The 25,218-nt window shown below is 41.7% G+C and overlaps 1 protein-coding gene across 5 annotated transcripts in view; it reads left to right on the top strand.

Moving 5' to 3' along the window:
• The window catches only part of LRP5 (LDL receptor related protein 5), a 248,493-nt gene that overhangs the window by 169,084 nt on the left and 54,191 nt on the right, over positions 1-25,218 (top strand). The window lies entirely within an intron of this gene.

Raw genomic sequence — 25,218 nt, 5'->3', positions numbered from 1 at the left:
CTTATAGCAGTGTTGAAAGGGACTTGTTTCTCTGATACTTTGGGGATAGTTCTGTCAATATGGACAGTGTATCCTATCAGGTTTGTCACTGTAGTCTGGGAACTAATGTTTCAATGGGAAAAAGTCCTTCCCCTGCTTTTATTTTCCTATTGCTGTTTTAGAAGGAAGGTATTGCAGATACTTGACCTTTCAGTGTCTGGAACTCTCCTTCTCTTATGTAATCCTTTGAATCCACTGAGGAGGAAACACCACCCTTCTTGGTGTTCGGTGACCATAGGTATGAACTTTTCAAATGAAGAAGACAGAGTTTTGTGCCACAAATACAAATTCTAGCCGCCTTGTATTTCAGCTTTGTTGTGTTTTTTAAGAGTTCTGCATTATGATGGTATTTCACAGCACCACAGAAGATAACGTTGGAAGGCACCAGCTGGATTGTCTTAGGCAACGCTGGGAGGGCAGGCAGTGATAAAATATGTGTCTATCGACAGAAATTTCTGCAACCTTTGGTTGTGAAACATATGAACCTGGATGCTGTTAAGAAACAGGAGACCTGACATGATAGGCTGGCCTGGTGGGGTTCCCGTATTTCTGAAGAATGCACGGTAAAAATAGAGGTGTAGAACTTGCTTTTCATGCCACATCTTATTATTGAAATCTTGAAAGCTGTCCGTACTGATTTTAGACTCATATAATCTGGCCCGAACAAGAAAGAAATCTAACAGACATACATGACAGTAACCACCAGCCTACTCTAGTTCTCCCAAGATTGCTTGCAATGGTGGAAAAAATTTCTGTAAAAAATGTCAGTAGTGTAGATGAGACCAAAGGTTTTTATGCCTATCTAGCCTTTCTAAAAATTCTTCAGTGTGCTGATGGGATAGCAGTCACTCAAAGGAAGACTTCCTTTGCTTGGCTTGATTGACCAGAGTCATTCTGTGGGAAAGGATGCTAACTTATTCTAAACTGAAGGTGACCCTTGCCTTTTTGTGAGCAATAAAGACATAATAGAGGCCCAGTTAGGGTTCAGTGGAACCCCCACAGCCATCTGCACACTTCATTGGCAGAAGTGGCTTTCACTTGAACTTGCATTTGACAAGTGTCTTCTGTCTCTTTCTTATTCAGAAGGGTCCTTCAAAGCCAAGTAATTGAAATGCTCTCACCCCTTGCTCCTTTTCCTCCTTCCCCCAGACTTGCCTAAATTGCAGGGCAACTGGTATTCAGTGTTAATAAGTAAAAATGCATGCATTTCCAAAGCTCTCACTTTTTCTTTCTCAAAGGGAAGTTTCTAAAAAAAACCCACCCCTTTTCCACACTCTCCAGCACCAGCTTCATAAAGCAAAAGTTGGGGGAAAAAAGTGTTTCTCTTGCGTGTTGCTTTGTTGTTTCTCTCTTGCCCTCCCTCCTTTTTTTTTTTTCATAGGGCTGGACTTTTTGAAATGAAACACAAATCAGGTCTCTGGAATAAAAGGTTGTGAGTATGCCTTGTGGCATTTGGAATGAGACTATTCACTGCCTGAATGACTATAAATAGAAAGCAAGGAGGTACTTATTTCTCAGTTCAGACTCCCTGCAAAGAAGCGCCCTTCCCAGTTAAAGGGTGACTTTTTGAAAGAAACCTTGTTCCTTGTGCTGAATTGAATTGCTTCAGGAATTCTTCTCCTTGCAGCTTGCATAAAAAGGCATTAATCTCTAATATATTTCTCCTTTTAAAAGGCTGTATGCTCCATCATAAATGTATATTCTTAGCCACGTCACCACATTTACCCATCTTGTCTGTACAGAGTTGCATGTAAAAAAATTTCTGAGTGCAGAACAAACATTGTTCTCAGCAATCTTTGTGCCTGAAAGCTTTCGTTTTGGCTCTGGGCCAGCTGTCGGCTCCCTTTTTATCTGGTATTCATTCTTCAGTAAGAAGGCTAAATTAGCAGCACTCAGGTTTTTGGGGGTTTTTTGTTTGTTGGTTTTTTGTTGGGTTTTTTTTTAGGAATTGAAGAACAGAATGGGAATTGTGATTGATTTTTATAATAAAAGATTTTATTCTTCCAACACACTTGTGATGTTGCCGACGGTAAGAACCCCAATAGCTTACTGTTGCAGTTCTGCAGACAATTCATTTGGCTGATTTGGCTGTTAAAAAATGCTCATAAATCTCCTGCGTTGTGCAGTTATGCAAATTTAGCGCAATCATTTTTCTTCTGCCTCCCCTTTTCAGAAGGACTTGTAGTATTAAAGAAAGAAGCATAGTAGATGAGAGGAAAATGTTTGATGGTTTTGCGAGTTGGCAATGTTAAAGATCCTAGCACTCAAGCTGTTGGATTGGCTTTTTTCTCTTTTTTCCCTTTTTTCTTTTATTTTCCCCTGTGGTTTTTTTTCCCCTCTCCCTTTCTCTCCCACCCTCCTCCCCACCCCGCCCCTTCCCCTTTTCCTCCTAACACAGTGGTGTTTTGTGTGGTGTTGTTTTGAAAGCAGCTTCTAATTTTCTCCTCAGACCTTTTGTTTCACATTTTTTCTGCGTTCAAAAGCTAGCAAGGACAGCCTTCTTCATAGGGTCTTCTTTTCCTTGTTCATAGTTTTTAAAGAATGGGTCTCTAGATTCCTTGCATTGCTCTTTCCATTACGGATGGATTCCTAGTTGTGTGGGTTGTGGTTGGTTTGTTTGTTTCTTTAACAGAGGAATTATAAGGTTGACAAATATCCACCTTAATTTTTTAAAGCTTAGCCTGTGCACAGTTTACAGCATTTTTTGCATTAGTGCTAATGTAAAAATAAGAGCAACATCGAACAGACAGAAAATAAAGGGACTAATGTGAGTTTGCTGTTCACATTTCTAATAAAAAGGGAAAAAAGCTGAAAAAGAAATGTGTTCTTCAGCAAGCCCAGGAGAGTAGGTTTTAGGAGGTCTCAAAGCAGACTAAGGAGAAAAGAGATTGTATAATATTTAATTTCTTTGTAGTTTTCAAATTGTAATTTCTTAGCTTGAAACTGACGGTCAGTGTCACTCAATAGGATTTTTTTATAGCTGGACACATGAATAACAAACTTCATAGAGAAATGTATTCAAGTTGGTAATTTCCTTCTCTTGAATCTGATTACTGGGACATCTTGATGATCCTTGTAATTTTACATTTTGTCTGCGTGCTGGTTTCTGTCTGGGGTGCCGTATGTTTTCCTTGTCACCTTTATTGTGTGACTGATTTCACCTATGATGGGCCCCTGCTGTCCTTTTGCTTTTGCAGCTAGCGTAGGTATTTCTGTTGCCTTTTCCCTTTCCCTTGGGAGCCTCTTGTGAGCCATTGTATGAACACATGGGGCTCTTTTTCATCTTGCCTTGACTCCAATGACTTTTGTCCAACATTTAAAGCCGCTTTGTAGATGTCACCTACCATCCACTGACAGTTGGAAAATGCCTGCTACTATTCTCATCTTAGCTCGTATTTTTACAGTATTTTTTTCCCTGCCTCTTATTTTGAAGTGACTTTGCTTTGTGGGTTGTTTTAAATCAAGGAGATTTATCCTTGAGCAGAGCTCTTAGTTTAGAAAGAGAAGTGATTGTTCAGATTGTTTTGCCAGTTATTCACTTGAGTTGCCCTTGAGTTCTTCACTTGACTTAATGTTACTTTCTAACTAAAAAAAACCCCACATGCAATTTTTCTTAGATCAAATATTGCATTGGCTTATTTTTAGTTATGTTGCCCACTAGTTCATGATGATATGAAATTTTGGATCATGTGCTTTTTTTACTTATCAGTAAGATCTTTTTCTATATAGTGTTTATATATAGATAATATGTATATTTAGTAATTATATATGTATATCCTGTAGAAAAGTAAAACATTCCAATTTGTAAAATGGGTAGCAAGCACAGAGTGCACCTTTCTTCTAGCTATGAGTCTCGTTTTGTTCCTTGTTAAAATATCAAACAATTTTGGCAATTTTAAGGCAAGAAGAAACTTTCCAGGAAGGATATAATTAGAACCGAGGTAGTTGCCTCTAACATAAAACTTGCCTCTGTCAGAAGTATTACTAACATTTTAGTCTTATTTTGCATGCCTGAAAACCCCATTGCTCTGACCTAGCAGGTAAAGCATTGGAGAAACCACCAGTCATGAAAGCTGTGTCCTTGGCGAGAAGGCAGGTGAGATCTGTCTCTAGGAGAGCAGAACTGTTTTTTGTTTCCCTCCCCTGGGGTTTCTCCTTACCAAGCTGGTTAAAGCAGCCAGGTTGTAGACCCAGCTAGCCAGTTGTCATCTTCCATTCCTATCATGAGTCCTTCTGTTTTAGCACCAAGCAGATAGCATAGATCTGTATCAGGAAAGTCCCCATTCAAAACCCTTGTCTCTTGAAAATATCTCAGAATGGATCTTCAATTTATTATAGAATCATAGAATCGTTTGGGTTGGAGGGGACCTCAAAGATCATCCAGTTCCAACCCCCTGCCATGGGCAGGGACACCCTCCACTAGACCACGTTGACCAAAGCCTCATCCAGCCTGGTCTTAAACACTTCCAGGGAGGGGGCATCCACAACCTCTCTGGGCAACCTGTTCCAGTACCTCACCACCCTCACAGTAAAGAATTTCTTTCTAACATCTCATCTAAATTGACCCTCCTTCAGCTTAAACCCATTACCCCTTGTCCTGTCACTACACTCCCTGATGAACAGTCCCTCTCCATCTTTCCTGTAGGCCCCTTCAGGTACTGGAAAGCCGCAATTAGATCTCCCCGGAGCCTTCTTTTCTCCAGGCTGAACAATCCCAACTCTGTCAGCCTGTCCTCATAGGAAAGGTGCTCCAGCCCTCTGATCAGCTTTGTGGCCTCCTCTGGACTCGTCCAGAGGATATTGTGATTATCAGCTAATCAGTAAGAATTAACAAACTCAATACATCAATTTCACCAATGTCTGGTTCGAGGCCTCCCTCCCCTTACTCAGATAGTAATAAGGAACATTTTACAAGTTGTACTCTAAGAGTGCGGATAGTCAATCTTGTAGTTTACCTCCTCAGGTTCCTCTCTGCTTTTGTCATGTGAGGATTTCCTAGCCCAGAAACAATTTGATGTTTAAGTCTCATCCATATTCTGTTCTATCTGTGAACAATAATTATGTAATTGCCTTTTTCAGTGATGTAAGGTATAACTAAAAACATTGCTTTTATTTTAATACTGCTTTTACTAGATTCTTATGTATGTTCCTTTGATTTTCTTTAGCTTTACTTTTCTTCAGTCTAACCTCATGAGGTAGAATTATTGTTAACTCTCGTGCTCAGGGCTCCAGCTACATGCCTGTAGGAGTCAGAAGATTTGTGTCTCGTGTATAACTGAGAAGACCTATTCACCCTGGCCACATCTGGAGGCATGACACTGAATCAGTGGTCTGAGGTGATGCAGAAAATCCTTTCTTAATAGGTACTTGGTGTGCCTTGTGTTTATGGGCCAAGTCATAAGGATCTAGAGTTAGGAAGGAATATTCTCTAGAATATTCTCTAGAACTTGCTGTCCAGCCTGATACATGATCCTCTTACTCTTACCATTGTATAGAAATGGAAGGCGTGTGTCTGTGGCAATATTGGTGTCATCTGCTTTGCTTGTGGCATGCTGATTAGTCATCATCAGTGCCACTAGAGGGAGCTTGGTATGGAGAAATGGGTATAAATTTAAGTTGACCCTGTTTTCTTAAATTGTATTGAGATTGAAGTCTATGAACCATTTAATGAGTTGGTGACTTTAAAAGGGGGGGTGGTTTTTTTTCCTTTGCAAGACAAAGCAGTTATATTGATTTTTGGTAAAAAATAGTTCTCTGCTTTCCACTGATAAATGGTGTCGTCATATAGTAGCACAGGATAATCTACATATTCCCTGTTCTCATTGTATAACTGTTTCTGAACACTGAATTTGCTGGTGCAGATTCATACTCACTGGAAATAATACAATTGCCCAAGTCTGTTGTCAGAACAGAATATTAATGTGTGGCATATTACTAAATAAAATTAATAGAAATTGTTAAAAGCAAAGCTGCAACCAGCAGCTGAATGTAGAGCTGGCACTACCTGCATGTAGCAACATGAAATGGGACCTGGACCGAAAGCATAGAAATGTGTGTCTTTGTTAAAGTGTAAGTGAAATATTTGTCATGAGTATTAAAAAGAGAATAGCTTGGGTTTGTTTGCACAGCTCCCACAAAAATAATGTCAACTTAAGCAAATTTTTGATACCCAACTTGTCACTACCTGTGATAACTTGTATAGAAATCCCTGCAGCTGGGAAATCTCGTGCCTGTGAATTTATGCTTAGATTACTCCTGTGCCATGTTTCAGAGATACCATTTTTGCTAGTCCAAACTGCTAAGAGATGTACTTTGCCCTGCTGAACTCCTACTCTAAAATGGCAAGGCCCAGCCTAAGGTACGACATTATCATAGTGATCCAGAAATGTTTGGCGCAAGAAGAATGAGCAGTTGATGCCAGGTTCCATGGGGAATCTGGGAGGTGACAGAGGTCAGAACCAGGATGTTCTGAAGATTCTTCCACAGTAGTAATTACAAAACTCCTGGGTTTGTGGGAGGTTTGTTTGTTTGTTTGTTTTTCTTCTTGGCTGGTTGCATTCTGATGGCCCAGCAGAGGTTTAATAAGGCCCAGCCTTGGATTTGCTCCCGTAAGGAGATACTGTATTTTTCAGTGACTTTTCAGAGCATCCTGTGAGGCAGTGAAACATTCCTTTTAGAGAAGCATTAAACTTTGCACCACCCACTTTTAGAAAGTTGAAGAGCTCTTGTAGGTAGGGAACATCATTAACTTTCATGTTACAGGTTATTATATCAAGACATGTTTTAGTTAAGTGAACTGCCTGGAGGCAGTTAGATTTGGGACTCAGGCCAGGTATAAGAGTTGGGAGGGTGAGGAGTGTGGAAGAAGTCATGCCCCTCAGCCTATGCTCGAGCTGGGAAGGTCATTTGCTCAGAATGCTTATGTCATCCAGAGAGCACCAGCACTCCTTCCTTTGGTATGAGATGTTCCTCTGCTAGTGGGTGTTTCTGGCAGAGTTGTACTGGAGAAATCTTCCAGCATAAAGTAGTTCCTCAGGGGGCAAAAGTAGGTACTTGTACTGACTTGCTGCAAGGCCTTGGGTTGATTGTTCCTCCCCTGCAGTGGAGGAAAGTTAATGTTTTCCAGCTTGTTGAAGCCTTACTAATTTAAGGTTTGTGAAATGCTACATGAATGCAAACTTACTGATGCCAGGAAATGGGGAATATTTAAGGCATCTTTGTAGAGTGCAACCACCTCTCCTTTGGCCTCTGCTCATTTCTCCCTATGGCTTGTCTTACAGTTTTAATGTTCTGATCTTGTGAATCCACCTTTGAGGATTTGGTAGGGGACCAAATGTCAAAATTGTTCTTGATACAAGGATTTGCCTTTTGTTTTATCAAAAGGCTTCTGGCATGACCATACAGGCAGCGAAGGAAATATCTTCTTCTCCTTGTCTTTGACACTTTGCATTCATGGCATTATAGAATATGGGTCTGAGCACTTTGATAGTGCTTATGCATTAACAGGATCTCCTCTTGGTGTGAGCCTAACACCCTCATGACAGTTCTACCTTGTCTGTCACCTGGTTGTTCCTGCTATGGAACCAGTGCACTTGATGCCACCCTTGTGTAGTCAAGGGCTTCTCATCCATGTTTTTGATTGTCTTCTACTTCTGAGATGGGAAGGATCTGCAAGATAACTGGCCTTTTTTCCCCTTCATTTTCATAGTTATCAGTAACCTGTTGATTCTGCTACAATGTATGGAAATCAATGCTAGCTGTTACTTCCCATTTTTAAGAACACAGTAAAGGTTGTATCAGTTTGTGCCTTCATTATCTATTTCCTGGCTTTTGAAACTTTGAACTTGTGTTGTAATAGGGCACCCAGTAGGACAGGACAGGTTTGTCAATGCAAACTTAAAGTTGTTTTTGTTGATGAATGTCTAGATCTTGTGAAAGAAGTTGAGAACACATAGCAAATGGTTCTCAAAAGATAAAAGATTGCCAGTGAGGTTTGGGAAGAGGAAGACAGGCTAAGTTGAAAGATAATTTGCTGCTACAGACTGATAAGAAAACACAAATAATTTTGTTTTGGAGGATCAGATTAAGTACTTAAACATGTTAGATTGCTCCAGTCTCCAAAGTGGAGTGAGATACCTTATGCTATGAATGAATGCTGCAACAGTTGAGATAAGTTCTTTTTCTCCAAATTAAACTTGGTACAAATGCTTTTTATTTTTCAATGCTGAAACAAGCATTTAGAGGAGAGGCATATATAGAGTAAAGAGATCCTATGCATCTATATACTGTATTAAAATCTGACAAGTTTATGTCAGCAGATGAGGGTCAAATACTTTATTCTGATAACATCCAGGTCTTTGCCCTTCTTTGAGTTCTTGGGGAACTAATCCATTGGTGAATCAACTTGAGAACTACTGTCTTTCTCAGCCTTGGTGCTTTAAAGTAAATGGACTCAAGCTTCTCTGTTAGAAACCCCAGCAAAGAGTGAAATGAAATTCATTCCAATAAGTTCTCAGATTTCTTCTGCTCTGGAGAGGTGAGTACTGGACAAGCCAAAGGCATGTCGCTTGTCAACTTCTCACCTTGATATCTTTCCAAATGAGGGGGTGAAAGCTTTCACCATAGCTTTTTGCAAGTATTTCTTTGTGTTGCAGCTGTTTTTGACAGTTCCTTAGAGAACCAACTGAGTGGGCAGTGCCAGCTGTTCACAGTCAAGGGGTAGGTAAAAGTCTTTTGTGTTGAATATACACTTGGAACTCACACATTGGCATTAAGATTCAAGCAGTGGAAGGAAGTCTCCTATTTCTGATCAAACCAGCTTCAGCTTCCGTTTTGAGAGGAACTTCCTCTGAGTATCTCATAGTTTACTATGTAACAGCTGCATAGTCCAGGCATTCCCAAAATTTGAAATATTTTTCATGTGCAAATGACAAATTCTTTTTAAAAAGGAATTAGGATTGGATGTACTGAACAAATTCACCACAGGCAGTGTTTGAGCAGATTTGTTGATTATGTTTTACTGACAATCTGCATAAAATTGACAAATATAAACACTCTGATCTCAGTCAGGAAACTGCCTTATCCCTTGTACAAACAAACAAACATTCCCTCTGTCCAGAGAAACTTCTCAGATGATAAGCCATCAAGTCTAAATACAGTCCCAAATTTAAACAGGAAACCGGTATTTTTGTAGTTACAGTGGCTGCCTCCTCCCATGTCCTCAGGCTCAAAAAAAGCATGCATTTCCAATAGATGCATGGAATGGTTGTTATAAATGCTGTTCTTTTATGTCAACCCAGTAACCCTGAATAGAAAATTAATTATTTTGATGTTTAGATTACTCTCTCTGTTTTTTCAGCCTTGTTTAATAAAATCGGGGGAGAGGTCCTCCGTAAGTCTGTACCTCTGCTGACACACAAGGTTCTCTGCAGCACCCTTGTGACCTGGCTTGTCATCCTTGCTGACAGTGAGCTGGGAACTAAAGCTCAAACATGGCCATAAGCCATTCTCTGTAACAGGTAAGACCCTATGTACTCAGCTGGGGTTATCACAATTCCAGGTACACTAGGCTGGGTAGGTGTCCCTCTGTCCTTACCCTCTGCTCCAATGAGGCACAGTGCCACCTCATCTTGGTCAGTTGGGTCATAGGAGAATGATACATTTTAGTCCTGTCCAGTAGCAGTACTGGGGAGATTTTATTCAGATGGAGTTTGCATTCCTTAGATGAGCAATTGCAGCAGCTTTCTTACTGTATAAAGAGTACTTTATGTGCCACTCACTGGGTCAGAAACACTCCAGTTTTCTCACACATCCATGAGTGAAGAGTGCAGTTCTGGTGGCCAGGAGCATCCAGGTTCTCCATGTATTAACTATGAGCCCTCTTCCTGCTGTAGTTCTGCAGTGAATCTAACTGTTTTCAGAAGATGCTGAAAGGTCTGTAACAGTGCCTTTTCTGCCAGATCTGGAGTGCTGTAATACTGTCACTCTCCTTCTCCTCCACTTTCACCCTCATAATTTCCACCAGAATACTATAATGATCATAAACAACTCAATTGATCAAACCAAAACATTGAATAAATATGAAGAGACAAAGATATACCCCAAGCAGAAGTTTCATTCGGCAAAAGAAGCTCTGGAGACTCCACAAAGTACTCTGAAAAGTTCTTCTCCCATTGCACCTGGTCAGATACTGTAATTTTAAAAGATCCTTTAAAATTAAATGTTTAAATGAGGCTAAGAGGAATTTGTGAAACTGAAATGACAAAAGCCCCTGCAGCACTCTCAAAATGACAACTGGGAGGCAAAATTCACTTTGGCAAGACAGGTTTATTTTCCAGGCTTTCATACAGTAAGACCTGGTACTCAAGCTTTAATTTACATGGAAGTGAGCTGCACCAGAAACTTAATTTAATGATTTTTTTTTTTTCTCCCAGAAAACAGTCATCTCCATCTTGGGTACTAAGTACTTGACCCTGGAGATTAGCAATGAGATGCCATTTTTCTCTATTGTAGAGGTGCAGTTTCATTCATGCTTCTGGCATAAATGCCTAATTTCAAGAGTCTGTAATAATTTGTACATGGACTTTGAGCTTCTGAAGGGAGAAAAAAGTAGTGCTGTAGTTTGTAGTCTCAGCATTTGGAAGTAGGAGGGGTAACAGGAGTCATACATATTCCCCTAATTTTTGTATTCCTTTAAAAAATATCTTCAGCCAAACCTTCCCCTCAACTTTCTGCCTTCTTATGCTTTGCCTGTCAGGGATATGAAAATTATGGATCCTTATTTCTGATAGTTCCTGTGTGTTTTTTCAAAATGTGTGAATGGCAGTGTCAATCTGGAGGCAGCAGTGGGTCTTGTAGCTCTAGTAATGCTGCATTAACCATCCATGTGACTTACAGCAGTATGTGGTAGTGTCCTGACTCAGTTTCCTTGAGTGCAAGGTGGGGATAACTGATAGCTTTATGCAGCAAATTGTTTGGATCTGTGGATGGAAAGAACTGTGAAAGAAGCTAAGCACTGTAGTTTGTGAGTGGAAAATTGACCTCTAGTTAGCCTCCTCCTTCTTCTAAGTATGTACTGTGTTTGATAGTGGAAACCTAATCCTTTGGGAAGCACAAATTCCTATAACAGCTCTGATATGTATACATAAAAACATATTCCTCGTTACAAACAACATCAAAGCAATTGCAATATGGATTAAAATACACCACCCCCTTCCTTCATGCTAATATGCAGCAATGTGGAGTTCAAATGAAACCATTAGCAGTATCTCCAAGTATTTGGCAAAAGCAACCACACTTGTGTAGCTACAGGCGATGAAAGTCCCTACTACAAAAAGGGAGGGATGGGGGAGTAGCCTGCATTGATCTAATTAGTCAATGAGGCACAAAGTATGTAAAATCTCATTATATATCACCAGGAAAATTTGGCTTGAGAAGTAAAGAATATGTAACTGATTTGTCCATGGGTGGGTTATTCACGTCTTTGACTCTTCCAGCGGGAAACAGGATTTCTGAAAACATATTAGAAACACACATACACACTTATATGAACACAAATACAAATATTTATGTATATATATGTATGTATATATCTGTGTTTATACATATGTGCATGCATATGTGTTTCAGATCCTGAAACTCTTTCTCACCCTTACTCAAGGTGTGCTTTCATGAGAAAGTTTCTGACAGGGACAAAGTAAAGATTATTTTTTTCATTCCTAATGAAGACCGTGAATCTTGCTAATGCCAGTCACAGCCTGAAAACACAGCGTGTGGCTGTTCCGCTATTACTAAACCCAGATGATGGGTTTGTCCCATTGCCCCAGGCAGTGCAGCTCATGCATGAAACAGCTCTTTTCCCTAAAAATCTGCCTAAAAATGGGGACTTAAAATGACTTTTTATAACTTGCCTTTTGCCCTTTTCTTTTAAGTCTTTGAGGGATTCATGTTACATTTTCTAAATTTCTCTGAAACCCAGAACACATTTATATTAGAATTTAAGCCAAGATTCCCACCCAGTCAGTGTCTCTCAAGAGCTGGACATTTAAGTAAAATGCCAAATATAAGTTACAAAACCCCCCAAACAAACAAACAACAAACCAACACCCAAGCAGCCACCCACCAAGCCCCAAAGCTAAATAAACAAAACAAAAGGAGAGACAGAGGCACTGCAATGAAAAGACTTGCAGTTCGCCAGTAGCAGGTAAAAAGGAAGAAGTGTTCCCACTCTAGCATCCCATTTCTTCCACACATAGAGTAAAACAGAACCTTTGTGATTCTCCAGAAGTTTGTAGGATGGTAAGGAGGCATGGGATTTGAAGAAACTAATGAGTGTTGTCACTGCAGGTGCAATTAGTGATTTAGTTCTTGTTTGCAGGGTTCTTTAATAATTATTTAATGTTGGCTATGTTCCAACTGCATTCTGTTCTGCCCTTTCCTCCACTTTTCCGTGCTGACAAGATCATTTGTTTAATCCCATTCTTGAAGAAGTTCCCATTCTTTTATTTAGATGTTAAAACCTGTGTTGACCTAGTCATGTTGTCATGTTCTTCATTATCATAACAAAGCAGGGGTCATTCTTTTTCCTTGCTTGCTTTCTCAGCTTTCCAATGCATCTCTTAAATATGGGGAATTTGGATGTATCTTACATGATACATGTATCCTCTTCTGTCCTTTATTTCTACCTACCTGGCTTCAATAAACAAACACCATTCTGGAACTGATGTACCACTGCACTGGGCAATCGGGATTTTTGTTCCCTCTTTGTGAAGTGAGGTGAGGTGAGGTGAAGACCAAGGCCAGAAACTTCCCCCAGTTACCACTTAATAGGTAGATACAGTGATGATAATTTCTGCAACCTGCTATAAGATCTGAGGGCACGTTAATGGTCTTAGCAGCTGTGTATGCAGACATCCTGTAAAGCACAAGAGGGAATTATGCATGTTTAAAACGTGTTTCATCCCAACTTATGGAAGAACTGTTAGAGGAATTATGAATGTTACAACTTCCCTGCTCCAGCTACATGACGCTTACCTCCCTACCTACTCTGAGTGTCTGTCCTCTGTCTGAGGGAAAAAGAGCTTTACAGAGTACATACAGCCTCCATATTATATTGATGCTCAGTTAAAGATGGCCTTTCCCATCACGTCAATAAACTATTTTCACAGAGGCATCCCTTCCTTGTCCTGTCATGTAGCCCATTCTTTAAGAGACGGAATCTTCTGAAAGGCAGGACCAGTAGGTCTGCTGTTCCTCAAACTAGACAGAACTTCAGCTGCTTAGCATATGGCAGTCTGTGTCTTTATCTTCTCTGCCCCAGCCAGACTGGTAGGCTCATTTTTGTTGCCCACCTTTGCATCTGCCACTCTGATTCTGCTTTGCTTTTCTCCCTTGAGTTCTGCTGGGACACAAGTTCTCCACCCGACTCCTCCTTTTACTGTGGTTGAGGATGTAATGTGGATCCTGGTCATATCAGAAGTGATTTGCTGAAGAGCAGAAAGATCTTGTGTCTCTCAGAAGTCAAGGTGAGCACAGTCAGATCCCACAGTTCTGACTGGGTGTTGCTTGCACCCTCTTTCCTTCTCCCCAAAAATCCCCTCTTTCCTTCTCCCCAAAACAAGCAGCACATATCTGGTGGACCTTCTCAGAGACTGCAAACTAATCAGGTCCCATCTTGAGCTATTCCTGAGCAGTGACTACAACTTCCCGTGTTATAATAGAATCTAGAAGACAACAAATCTGTATTGCTGGTGTTTAAATTTGAGCCTGGATCTGCAGAAAGAAAAAAAAAAATCCATCTGTGCCGCTGACAATGGCACCAAACTACCCAGGGGTTATCAATGCTTCGCAGCTCCTCTCAGAATTCTCTGCTCTATGGGGAAGGACACAGCAGAACTTAGAGGAGCTGTAGTGCAAGGTATTTCCTATTTTCTGGGACTAACTCTCTGGTCCTCAGTTGGTCTGTCTGACACCTGTGCCTGTCTACAGATTGTTTTCATGTGACAATATGGGCAGCCATATTTTAAATGCATTTATCAGCAGAAAGCATCCAAGTGTCTGCTCACACACAGAAGTGTGGCTCTAACTATTCTTTGCTTCTGAACATACAAGTCAGCTTCCTCTTTCCAAAACTAAGATGACTGAAGTTAAATATCACAATGGAAATTACTTATGCTGTTTTTTCAGTCTGTGTCAGAGCAGAAGTCTGTTAGGTGGTCTTTAGCTTGCAGCTCCTCATTGACGTTGTTCTGTTGGCAATGGTGAAGGTACTAGGAGTGCCTCAGTGGAAAATATTGCAGCAGGTAAACTTAATTGCTGGAAGGCTACATGATACAATGACTTTCTCCTTTTTAAGAAGGAATTCTGATGTTGATATGTATCATTGTTGAAGTGCACATCACATTCATTAGTGATACTTGTTTTCTCTCTGTAAATGGTGCTAAGCAGAACTGTATCAAGATGCTGTAGGTTTTTCCTACCCATAGGGTAATGGCGGCCTTAAAAATTGTATTTTATCCTTAGCTGTTTAGAGAAGTCTTCTTTTTTTTGGTCTCCAGAGAGCCTTTTGAATGATTTGTCTGATTGGAGAATGCCTTCATGGCCACTTTATTGCAATGAAAAGCGTGTGGTTTTTTGTTTTGCAGCTATTTGTTTTTGTAGCTATTTCAGAGTGGTTTAGAATGGAATTGTAAACCATTACTGATGAAATGGTGTATAGAACTGAATCCCTTTCAGGTAATTATAAATAATAATAGATAAACAAACAAACCAACAAAAAACAGATGTGCAGGTGGACAGCTGAGGACCTAGGTTTTTGATGAGGCTGGTCTCATCCCTGAAATTCTTACATTCTTTCATTCTGTGCTTTCCACTGAATGGTACAGCAACCTTAAAGCCAGAAGTGCTGTGCAAGGTATGAGATCAAAAGGATATCTGGAGCTAAGGCAGGAATGCTGAGCCCTTTTTGGAATAGGAGTTGAATGCTTCACAAGTGTTGGGGCCCTGCTCTTTGAAACAAAGTTTAAATCTAAGTTTAGAAAAGAAACTGAATATTTGTGTCCATGAAAACTGAGACCAAGTCTTTTTGCAGGCCTGGAGATTATCATGAAAAAAACACCATCATTGGCAATTACTGAGGTTGCTAAATGAGCGATTACTACCATATGGGGTTGGTAGAGGTCTCTGGTAAAAGGCAGAGGGGGTATCTCCACAGCCCATTAATGTATTTCAGCTCGTACTGGGAGCGTATGCCTAGAGCCCCGCAGGTGGCACATTTCCTGGAGCTGGATTTGACCCTTAAGTAAGAGGCTGAAGGGATTGATTTATACGTGTGAAGTAGGAATGCAGCAGTGTTTCATTCTGAATAGCTGGTGTGCTTTTGCAGCAGACTTCTTAAATGAAAAGGCCAAAGGTAGCTAGAACAGACTGTCTAGCTTTTTTATGAGCTGCTTTGTTTTAAAGTTGTCTGAAGGAATGAGAGGAATATTAGTTGTGGTATGTTCAGGAAGACTGCATCTTGACTAAACAACCAAAAAAAGGAGCTCAGATACTCACTCAGTACAGTTTACAAAGAGAACATGGCAAGCACAACACCAAAATCAGATGTTATGCTTTTATTTGTTTAAGTATGCTTGTTCCCTTATTAAAAATAGACCTCTTCTTAGAGGAGAAACACTTTTACATTATCCACAAGAGTATGCATAAAGGACGTGCATAGGCCTGCAGAGACTGGGGGAAATAAGTCCTGTAGTGCAGTGAACAGGGCACTGGGAGCCAGTGAAACCATGGTATCATATTAGGAAGCTTTCCCTCCCTCTCTCCTCCCCCCCATTCACATGCTTTTTCTATAGGTCAGATCACGGGGCAGCTAAGCCACTTGCTTTCATTAACTACAAGCTCTAGGAAGGGCAAACTTAAGAGTATGCAAGCACTTTCCCAAAATTAATATAAAATAAATGCTAAGAGGGGGGTAGTGATATATCTGAGATATTTGTTAGCTAGTAGTCTTGTTCTCTCATCTTTCAAAGGCTGGGTCTGGTACTCATGTCTCAAACTAAGTTCACAAGAGTCTCCTGAGCCCACACAGTACTGAGAGAAATGTTTGTTTTTCTCTTTGGTTCCAGTCTGTTGTTGTCAAGAGGTTTTTTCATCACAATGGCAAAATGACTTTTAGATCCAGGACATCCTTTGTATGAAGTATCCTGCTAGTTTGACATCTGGCATACAGGATTGCCCAGCTATATCAACAATTCCTCATTTTTTTCTAAAATGTGATAAAGTGAGGTTTTTGATTGAATGGAACCACATAGATTTGACAAAAAGGAAGTCTTGATTAAATCTGTGATAATACTGCAGAGGTTCTTCCCTCTCTCTACTACTAAATAGTTCATCGAGTGTATGAAAAGATGGAGGACTATGAAGGGAAATAAGATTTCAAGAGTGGGTGTGTCATCTGTTATGGGATTATTACTTCAAAATATGCATACAAACACTATGTAAAAAGATGAAGTTTCTGGCTACATTTGGGGGACTTTCCACCTATGGGATGGTAATAACCTATAGATAGCAAAACCAAACAGAAATTATATATTGTTAACAATACATATGTTTTAAACAACCCCCAGAAATATATCTGAAATGTAAGTTTACCTTATAAAACTAGGTTTTAAAAGATTTTTTTTTTAATCTAGAAGAAAAAGTAAAAGTTCTGTGACTTAATTTACCAAGGTGCAGCTTTTCTTCTCCCCCCGCATCTAATTAAATCAATCTAAAGAAAAAGGAAATGTAGGTAATTTTTTCATGTTGTTGTGGTTATGTTTGTGGCTTATTAACATAATTACACCAAAACTGGGATTGAAGTTTCTTGTTTTATAACAATGTTGTGGTTCTCAGTCGACAATCTGGCTGATTGTTCACAATGCATCCCATATGTGTTGGAGACCACAACATGGAGGGATTTACAGGGTACAAGATAATGTACAAGAGTGCAAATAATGGAGGTGGGAAGCACTCACCTCTGCTTATTTTTTACAATAAAAAGGCTTCACAAAACAGCAGAATCACAGAGTGGTTGAGGTCGGAAGGGACCTCTGGAAGTTGTCATGTCCAGCCTCCGTGCTCCAGCACGGCCACCTAGAGCTGGTTGCCTAGGTCCATGACTTTTTGGTTTCCCAGGACCAGATGAATTTTGAATATCTCCAAGGACGGAGACTCCACAGCCTCCCTGTGCAACCTGTGTCAGGGCTTGGTCACCCTCACAGTGAAAAAGTATTTGCTGAGGTTCGAAGGGAACCTCCTGTGTTTCAATCTGTGTCCATTGCCTCTGGCCCTGTCATTGGGTACCACTGAAAAGAGTCTTGCTCCATCATTTTTACACCCTTCCTGCAGGTATTGACATACATTCATGAGATTTCTCCCTGAGCCTTCTCCTCTCCAGGCTAAACCAGGCCCAGCTCTCAGCCTTTCTCGTAAGAAAGATGCTCCAGTCCCTTAATCATCTTTGTAGCCCTTTGCTAGACTCACACCAACATGTCCACATTTCTTTTGTGCTGAGGAGGAGCCAAGAACTGGACACAGTACTCCAGGGGTAGCCTCACTAGTGCTGAGTAGAGGAGAACCACCCTTGATCTGCTGACAACATTCGTCCTAATGCAGCCCAGAATACCATTAGCCTTCTGTCCTGGTTTTGGCTAGGATAGTGTTAATTTTCACAAGGATCCAGGACAGGTGAGCCAAGCTGGCCAGGAGGCTATTCCATACCATGTGACGTCATGCTCACCATTGAGGGGTGGCTCAGCGTGGCAGGCTGGTGTGAGTGTGGGCTGAGTGTCTGGTCGGTTGTCAGGTCAGTAAATTGCCTTGTGTTATCACCTGTTGCATATATTCTGTCATAAGTACTGTTGATGTTATTTCCCTCTCCCTTTGCTGTCCCAGTAAACTGTCCTTATCCCAACTCACAGGGTTTGCCTTCATCTTCCCATTGTCCTCCCCATTCTCCTCGCCATCCCACCAGGGGAGGAGTGAGCAAGCAGCAGTGTGGGGCTCAGCTGCCATCTGGGGCTAAACCACCACACCTTCTTTGCAGCAAGGACACATTGCTGGCTCATGTTCAACTTGGTGTCCACCAGGACCCCCAGGTACTTTTCTGCAAAGCTGCTTTCCATCTGGCTGGCCCCCCAGCATATATAGGTGCCACGGGGTTGTTCCTCCCCAGGTGCACAACTTTACAGTTCTCCTTATTGTACTTTATGAGGTTCCTGTCAGCCTGATTCTCCAGCTTCCATGTACAGCCTTTGAATGAACATCCAAACACAATTTAATTTCACTTAAGGGATCACAGGATTGGCAGAAGCGGTTGAAAAAACTGTAGGCATATGTTGATGCATACTATGTAGAATTGCGTTTAATGTAACATGGGAGTGACCAGGTCATTGACCTTACTGCAGAAAAGGCTAAATGAAAAAGTAGTATTATGCATGCTTCAAGTTCTACATGACTATTCTGTCCAAGAGTAATGATGCAGAGTGCATTACACCCACAAAAATAAATTAGTGGTCAATCTGTATAGTTCTTTACCATGTTTCTATGATTTTAAGGAGTTGACAGCATCCAGTTGTTTTGAAAGGCTGAAACCGGAGTGCAGAAGAGTGTGCCATTCTTATGTCTCAGAGCAGCTCCTTCTTAAACTTCCTTGCTACCTACAGCTTTAAAGTGTTTCTTCAGTTGGACTTCAGTCACACAGGCCACAGGTCACCCGATATCATAATCTTGGGTCAGGCAGGAGTGCTGTGTTTCTGATGTGTTACCCAGAATACACAACGCTGATGTAAATTCCTTATTATGGCAGCTGTAGGAAGAGAGCATGTGATGTTGTATAAAACTCACTGATACAAACCTAGCCCTACAGTGCTTTCTGAGTAAAATTGGTGGAAAGAAATTCATAAAAGCACTTGGCTTCAACTTGACATGGCATTTCTGATTTGGAGACAAAAACCTTCAAACTAGATTTACACTGAAGTGTTGAGATTGGTTTAAGTCAGCACTATAGCTGAGAGAGGACAGGAAAAGAAGTTAGTTTTACCTTGAATCAAATCCTTGGTCTAGCTCACCGTACAGCCACAGAACTGCCTATGCTGACATAAAAGGAAATGAGAATGAGTTGTAAAGGCTGATGTGTAGGAGAGGTTCTTGGACCATCTCTTCCAGTGGCTTAAAATGATCATGAAGTTGCAGGGCTATTGCGTAATAAAATTATAACCTCAGTTTATGTTGAGAGAGGTAAATGAGCGTCTTAGACCTTTAACTCTGGCTTCAATTTTCTCAAGTATGTGGAGCCAAGCATTTACCTGGGGGAAAAAAAACTTAACCCTTCTTGTGGATACCTCTCAAATGACACTGACTTTTGTGGCTCTTAATCCAAAGCAAGAGGAGAATCAATAGAAGAACATTTTCCTAGGAAGCATATCAAATAGTTTTGCACTGGTAGCAATGAGACCCAGGAGAATCAGTTTCTTGCCTTCATATACCTCTGAAGCAAAGGTAATAGGAAATCTTAATACGCATTTCTAGGGGTACTAACTTGAGAAGAAATAATACTGTTTGAATTACCATACTTCAATTTTTCTTGGCTGGAAAATATATTTTTTTTTCTTTTTACACAAAAATATTTTCAGAAAACATTCTTTGATTATGCAACTGTTTTCACAGAAGCAGCTTTTAGATTCATTTTCCAGTAGAATGTGATTTCTTTTCTAATATTAGATAACTGATTACTTAATGGACTTTTGTGAATACCCCTGCAACGTCTTTCAGTTGTGCCACTGACATCTTCTGAGCTGAGAATAGACTTCTCTCTAATTCCTTATTTAAAAAATGGGAAAAAAAAGTTTGCTTTGCCTTCATTCTCTGTACTGAGATGAATTGCTACTTTATTTTTGAAGCCTTGGTTAGGAAGAGGCTGACATAGCTAGGTTGGAACCAGACACAGGAGAGCTGAATACTTCTGTGTTACTCAAGCAAGATCAGGAGTGATCCAATCCTCCTCGTAGAATGACTTAAATTGTAGTGTTCATCCCTCAGGACCAGATTAATGTTTTAGAATTTGAGGAACCAGCCTGGCAGTTAAATTAGCTGGGGATTTCTAGGAAATGTTAGTAAAGGCTGTCATTTCCAATTAAAGCTAAATCCCTAATCATAGAATGCTTTGGGTTGGAGGGGACCTTAAAGATCATCTAGTTCCAACCCCCTGCCGTGGGCAGGGACACCCTCCACTAGACCAGGTTGCCCAAAGCCTCATCCAACCTGGCCTTGAACACTTCCAGGGATGGGGCATCCACAACCTCTCTGGGCAACCTGTTCGGGTGCCTCACCACTCTAACAGTAAAGAATTTCTTTCTAACATCTCATCTAAATCGACCCTCCTTCAGCTTAAACCCATTACCCCTTGTCCTGTCACTACACTCCCTGATAAACAGTCCCTCTCCATCTTTCCTGTAGGCCCCCTTCAGGTACTGGAAAGCCGCAATTAGATCTCCCCAGAGCCTTCTTTTCTCCAGGCTGAACAATCCCAACTCTGTCAGCCTGTCCTCATAGGAGAGGTGCTCCAGCCCTCCGATCAGCTTCGTGGCCCTCCTCTGGACTCACTCCAACAGCTCCATGTCTCTCCTGTACTGGGGCCCTCAGAGCTGGATGCAGTACTCCAGGTGGGGTCTGACAAGAGCAGAGTAGAGGGGCAGAATCACCTCCCTCCACCTGCTGTTTTGGATGCAGCCCAGGACACGGTTGGCTTTCTGTGTGCAAGCGCACATTGCTGGGTCATTCATGTTAATGGATGAGGCCAGTGAAAAAGGCTATGTTTAGAATGGCCTCATGCTTTTTTGCCTTGCTACAGTTTATAATTTTGAGTTTGTCAAATTTAACTACTTTAATAAGGTTAAAATAATTATCTGTAATATGCGTTGAATGAATTGCCTTTAGGATTAAAGGGAGTGCTGGGGCAGGGGACGTCATAGCGGGGGTCTGCTACAGGCCATCTGACCAGGGAGACCAAGCAGATGAAGCCTTCTATAGGCAGATAGGAGCAGCCTCACGCTCACAAGTCCTGGTCCTTATGGGGGACTTCAACCACCCTCACATCTGTTGGAGGGACAATGCAGCTGAGCGCAAGCAATCCAGGAAGTTCCTGGAATGTGTTGATGACAACTTTCTCCTCCAAGTGATAGAGGTGCCCACGAGGAGAGGTGCCATGCTGGACCTTCTTCTCACCAATAAGGAGGGCCTGGTAGGGGGTGTCAAGCTCAAGGGCAGCCTTGGCTGCAGTGACCACGAAATGGTGGAATTCAGGATCCTCAGGGCAGTGAGGGGAGCACTCAGCAAGCTCATTACCCTGGACTTCAGGAGAGCAGACTTTGGCCTCTTCAGGGATCTGCTTGGTAGAATACCATGGGACAAAGCCCTGGAAGGAAGAGGGGCCCAAGACAGCTGGCTAGTATTCAAGCATCACCTCCTCCGAGCTCAGGAGTGATGCATCCCAACAAAGAGGATGTCAAGCAAAAACACCAAGAGGCCTCCATGGTTGAACAAGGAGCTCCTGGGCAAAATCAAACAAAAAAAGGAAGCCTACAGAGGGTGGAAGCTAGGGCAGGTAGCCTGGGAGAAATACAGAGAAACTGTCCGAGCAGCCAGGGAGCAGGTTAGGAAAGCCAAAGCCCTGACAGAAATTAGTCTGCCCAGGGATGTTAAGGACAACAAGAAAAGCTTCTATAGGTATGTTAGTGATAAAAGGAGGACGAGGGAAATTGTGGGTCCCCTCTGGAATGAAACGGGTGACCTGGTTACCCAGGATATGGAGAAGGCTGAGGTACTCAATGACGACTTTGCCTCAGTCTTCACTGGCCAGTGCTTGAGCCACACTGCCCAGGTCACAGCAGGCAGGGACTGGGAGAATGCAGAACCGCCCACTGTAGGAGAAGATCAGGTTTGAGAATATCTAAGGAACCTGAAGATGCACAAGTCCATGGGACCTGATCAGTTGCATCTGCGGGTCTTGAGGGAACTGGCGGATGAAGTGGCCAGGCCACTCTCCATCATATTTGAGAAGTCCTGGCAGTATGGTGAAGTTCCCACCAACTGGAAGAGGGAAAACATAACCCCCATTTTTAAGAAGGGTAAAAAGGAAGACCCAGGGAACTACAGGCCAGCCAGTCTCACCTCCGTGCCTGGCAAGATCATGGAGCAGACCCTCCTGGAGGCTATGCTCAGGCATATGGAAAATAAGGAGGTGATTGGTGACAGCCAACACGACTTCACTAAGGGCAAATTATGCCTGACAAACTTGGTGGCCTTCTATGATGGGGTTATAGCGTTGGTGGATAAGGGAAGGGCAACTGACATCATCTACCTGGACTTGTGCAAGGCATCTGACACTGTCCCGCACAATATCCTTGTGTCTAAATTGGAGATACATGGATTTGATGGATGGACCACTCAGTGGATAAGGAATTGGCTGGATGGTCGCACTCAAAGAGTTGTGGTCAACGGCTCAATGTCCAAGTGGAGACCAGTGGCAAGTGGTGTTCCTCAGGGGTCGGTACTGGGACTGGCACTACTTAACATCTTTATCGGCGACATGAACAGTGGGATCAAGTGCACCCTCAGCAAGTTTGCCAATGACACCAAGCTGTGTGGTGTGGTCGACATGCTGGAGGGAAGGGATGCCATCCAGAGGGACCTTGGCAGGCTGGAGAGGTGGGCCCGTGCGAGCCGCATGAAGTTCAACAAGGCCAAGTGCAAGGTCCTGCACGTGGGTCGGCGCAATCCCAAGCACGACTATAGGCTGGGCGAGGAATGGATTGAAAGCAGCCCCGAGGAGAAGGACTTGGGGGTATTGATTGATGAGAAGCTCAACGTGAGCTGGCAGTGTGCGCTTGCAGCCCAGAAAGCCAACCGTGTCCTGGGCTGTATCAAAAGATGCATGACGAGCAGGTGGAGGGAGGTGATTCTGCCCCTCTACTCTGCTCTTGTCAGACCCCACCTGGAGTACTGCATCCAGCTCTGAGGGCCCCAGTACAGGAGAGACATGGAGCTGTTGGAGTGAGTCCAGAGGAGGGCCACGAAGCTGATCGGAGGGCTGGAGCACCTCTCCTATGAGGACAGGCTGACAGAGTTGGGATTGTTCAGCCTGGAGAAAAGAAGGCTCCGGGGAGATCTAATTGCGGCTTTCCAGTACCTGAAGGGGCCTACAGGAAAGATGGAGAGGGACTGTTTATCAGGGAGTGTAGTGACAGGACAAGGGGTAATGGGTTTAAGCTGAAGGAGGGTCGATTTAGATGAGATGTTAGAAAGAAATTCTTTACTGTTAGAGTGGCGAGGCACCCGAACAGGTTGCCCAGAGAGGTTGTGGAGGCCCCATCCCTGGAAGTGTTCAAGACCAGGTTGGATGAGGCTTTGGTCAACGTGGTCTAGTGGAGGGTGTCCCTGCCCATGGCAGGGGTGTTGGAACTAGATGATCTTTGAGGTTCCTTCCAACCCAAACCATTCTATGATTCTATGATTAAATTAAATGAACATATTTTGTTTGCTAGTCTAGTATTTGTGGTTCAAATCCTTGTTCAGAAGTAACCTTTTTTTGGTCATTGTTCACTTTTTTTTGTTTTGAAAATAAATGATTTCAGGAATTACATGCAGAATTTTAGATTTTTTGCGTTTTTTCATAGGCAGCTTACCAGTGATTCCTTTAAGCCTTTTTTATTGTTGTCAGAAGTTCCAGCAGATTTAAGTAAAGATTAAGTATCTGTTTCTGATTAACTTGTAAGCTTTCTGGAGGAATATTGGAAAGTAGACTGATAATATGACTGCAAATATTTTTGTTTAATTTAGAATGCATGCTTTTATGCTCCTTTCAAAAAAACTCCAACAGTCTAATACCATATATTCTTATAGATACTCACACGAACAAGTACTGTAGTAGAGTTACACCTTTATGCTACAGTAGCAGATAAAAGTTGCATCCAAGTCAAGTGCCCACTCTGCTGTACATGCATATCATATTTATCAGTTTTCCTCCAAAGCCTTTAATATTGTACAGTATTTGCATTTGTCTCCAATTCTCCCTTCCTTTCCACCTCTGATTTCTCTACCTATTGAAAGTATTATGAATCAGAAATGTCACATCCAGTCTAGATGCAAACTCTGCCTACTACTAGTGAGACACACAGCTTTGGGTTTGCATTAATGAATTCCAAATATTTATCTCTCTTCTCCTACTTGAGAGTTGCTTTGTTTGAAGAGGCATTAATAAGATCTTGGGAAGGAGAAGTGGGTGCAGCTGATTATCTCCTGTGGTCTCTTCTGTGGTCTCTCTTTTATTTAAGAGTGTGAGTACTACAAAAATCATACTTGAGCTCAGGGGCAGAGGATTCTAATTTGGAGATTCTTCCCCTCCTAATTAGGATTAGAAGGTAGGAAACACTTTGCTCAGATGATCATTTCCAGTCTTTCTTTCTAAGTCAGCTTCTATTTCTTGTTCCTTTCAGGACTTCCTACTACCTTATTGAGTTAGAACTTAAAAAAGGGCATCTGGGGTCAGGCCAAAGTCCATCTACTCCTAGTATCTGACTCCAACAGTGAACCAAAACAGGTATCTACAAAAGAGGAAAAGCTGGGTATGCATACACTATTTACCTGAACTACTCTCTCATCTTTCAGGTATTTTTAATCTCAGGAGTTTCCCCTTGATGTGGCAGGGCAACAATTGATCCATATAGTTTGAGTGCTTGGGAGCTAAGAGTTTAGTGATCCGCATTTCTGTCTTTGCCCTTTAGGTATTAGAGGAGTGTATTTGTGGCTCACATGAAATGCTTTATTTTTTAATCTATTACTCCATCACTGTTGTTCTAGCCTGGGCTGCCATGGTTGCAGTTGCTTGTATGCTACAGAAACGGCTATTTTAGAAACAACCATCCTTCTAAAAACAAGCCCTCCAAAACTATAAAAAAGTAGTTTCATTGTCCTCTTCTTGTAAGCCCAATTTACTGCACTATCAGGCAAATACTGTCATTAATGAATTCTTTTTAAAAAATTTATAAATTCACATAAATTTCCCTCCCCACCTCTTTAAAATTGAATCTTGGGTTTCTGCTGGACCTTTCTAGGTTTAGAAGCATCATGTTACAATCTGTTTGG

This window comes from Balearica regulorum, chromosome 5, assembly GCF_011004875.1.
Source record: "Balearica regulorum gibbericeps isolate bBalReg1 chromosome 5, bBalReg1.pri, whole genome shotgun sequence".
NCBI lineage: Eukaryota > Metazoa > Chordata > Aves > Gruiformes > Gruidae > Balearica > Balearica regulorum.
The sequence above is the reverse complement of the archived record's forward strand: the minus strand, read 5'-3'. Positions and strand labels throughout refer to the sequence as shown.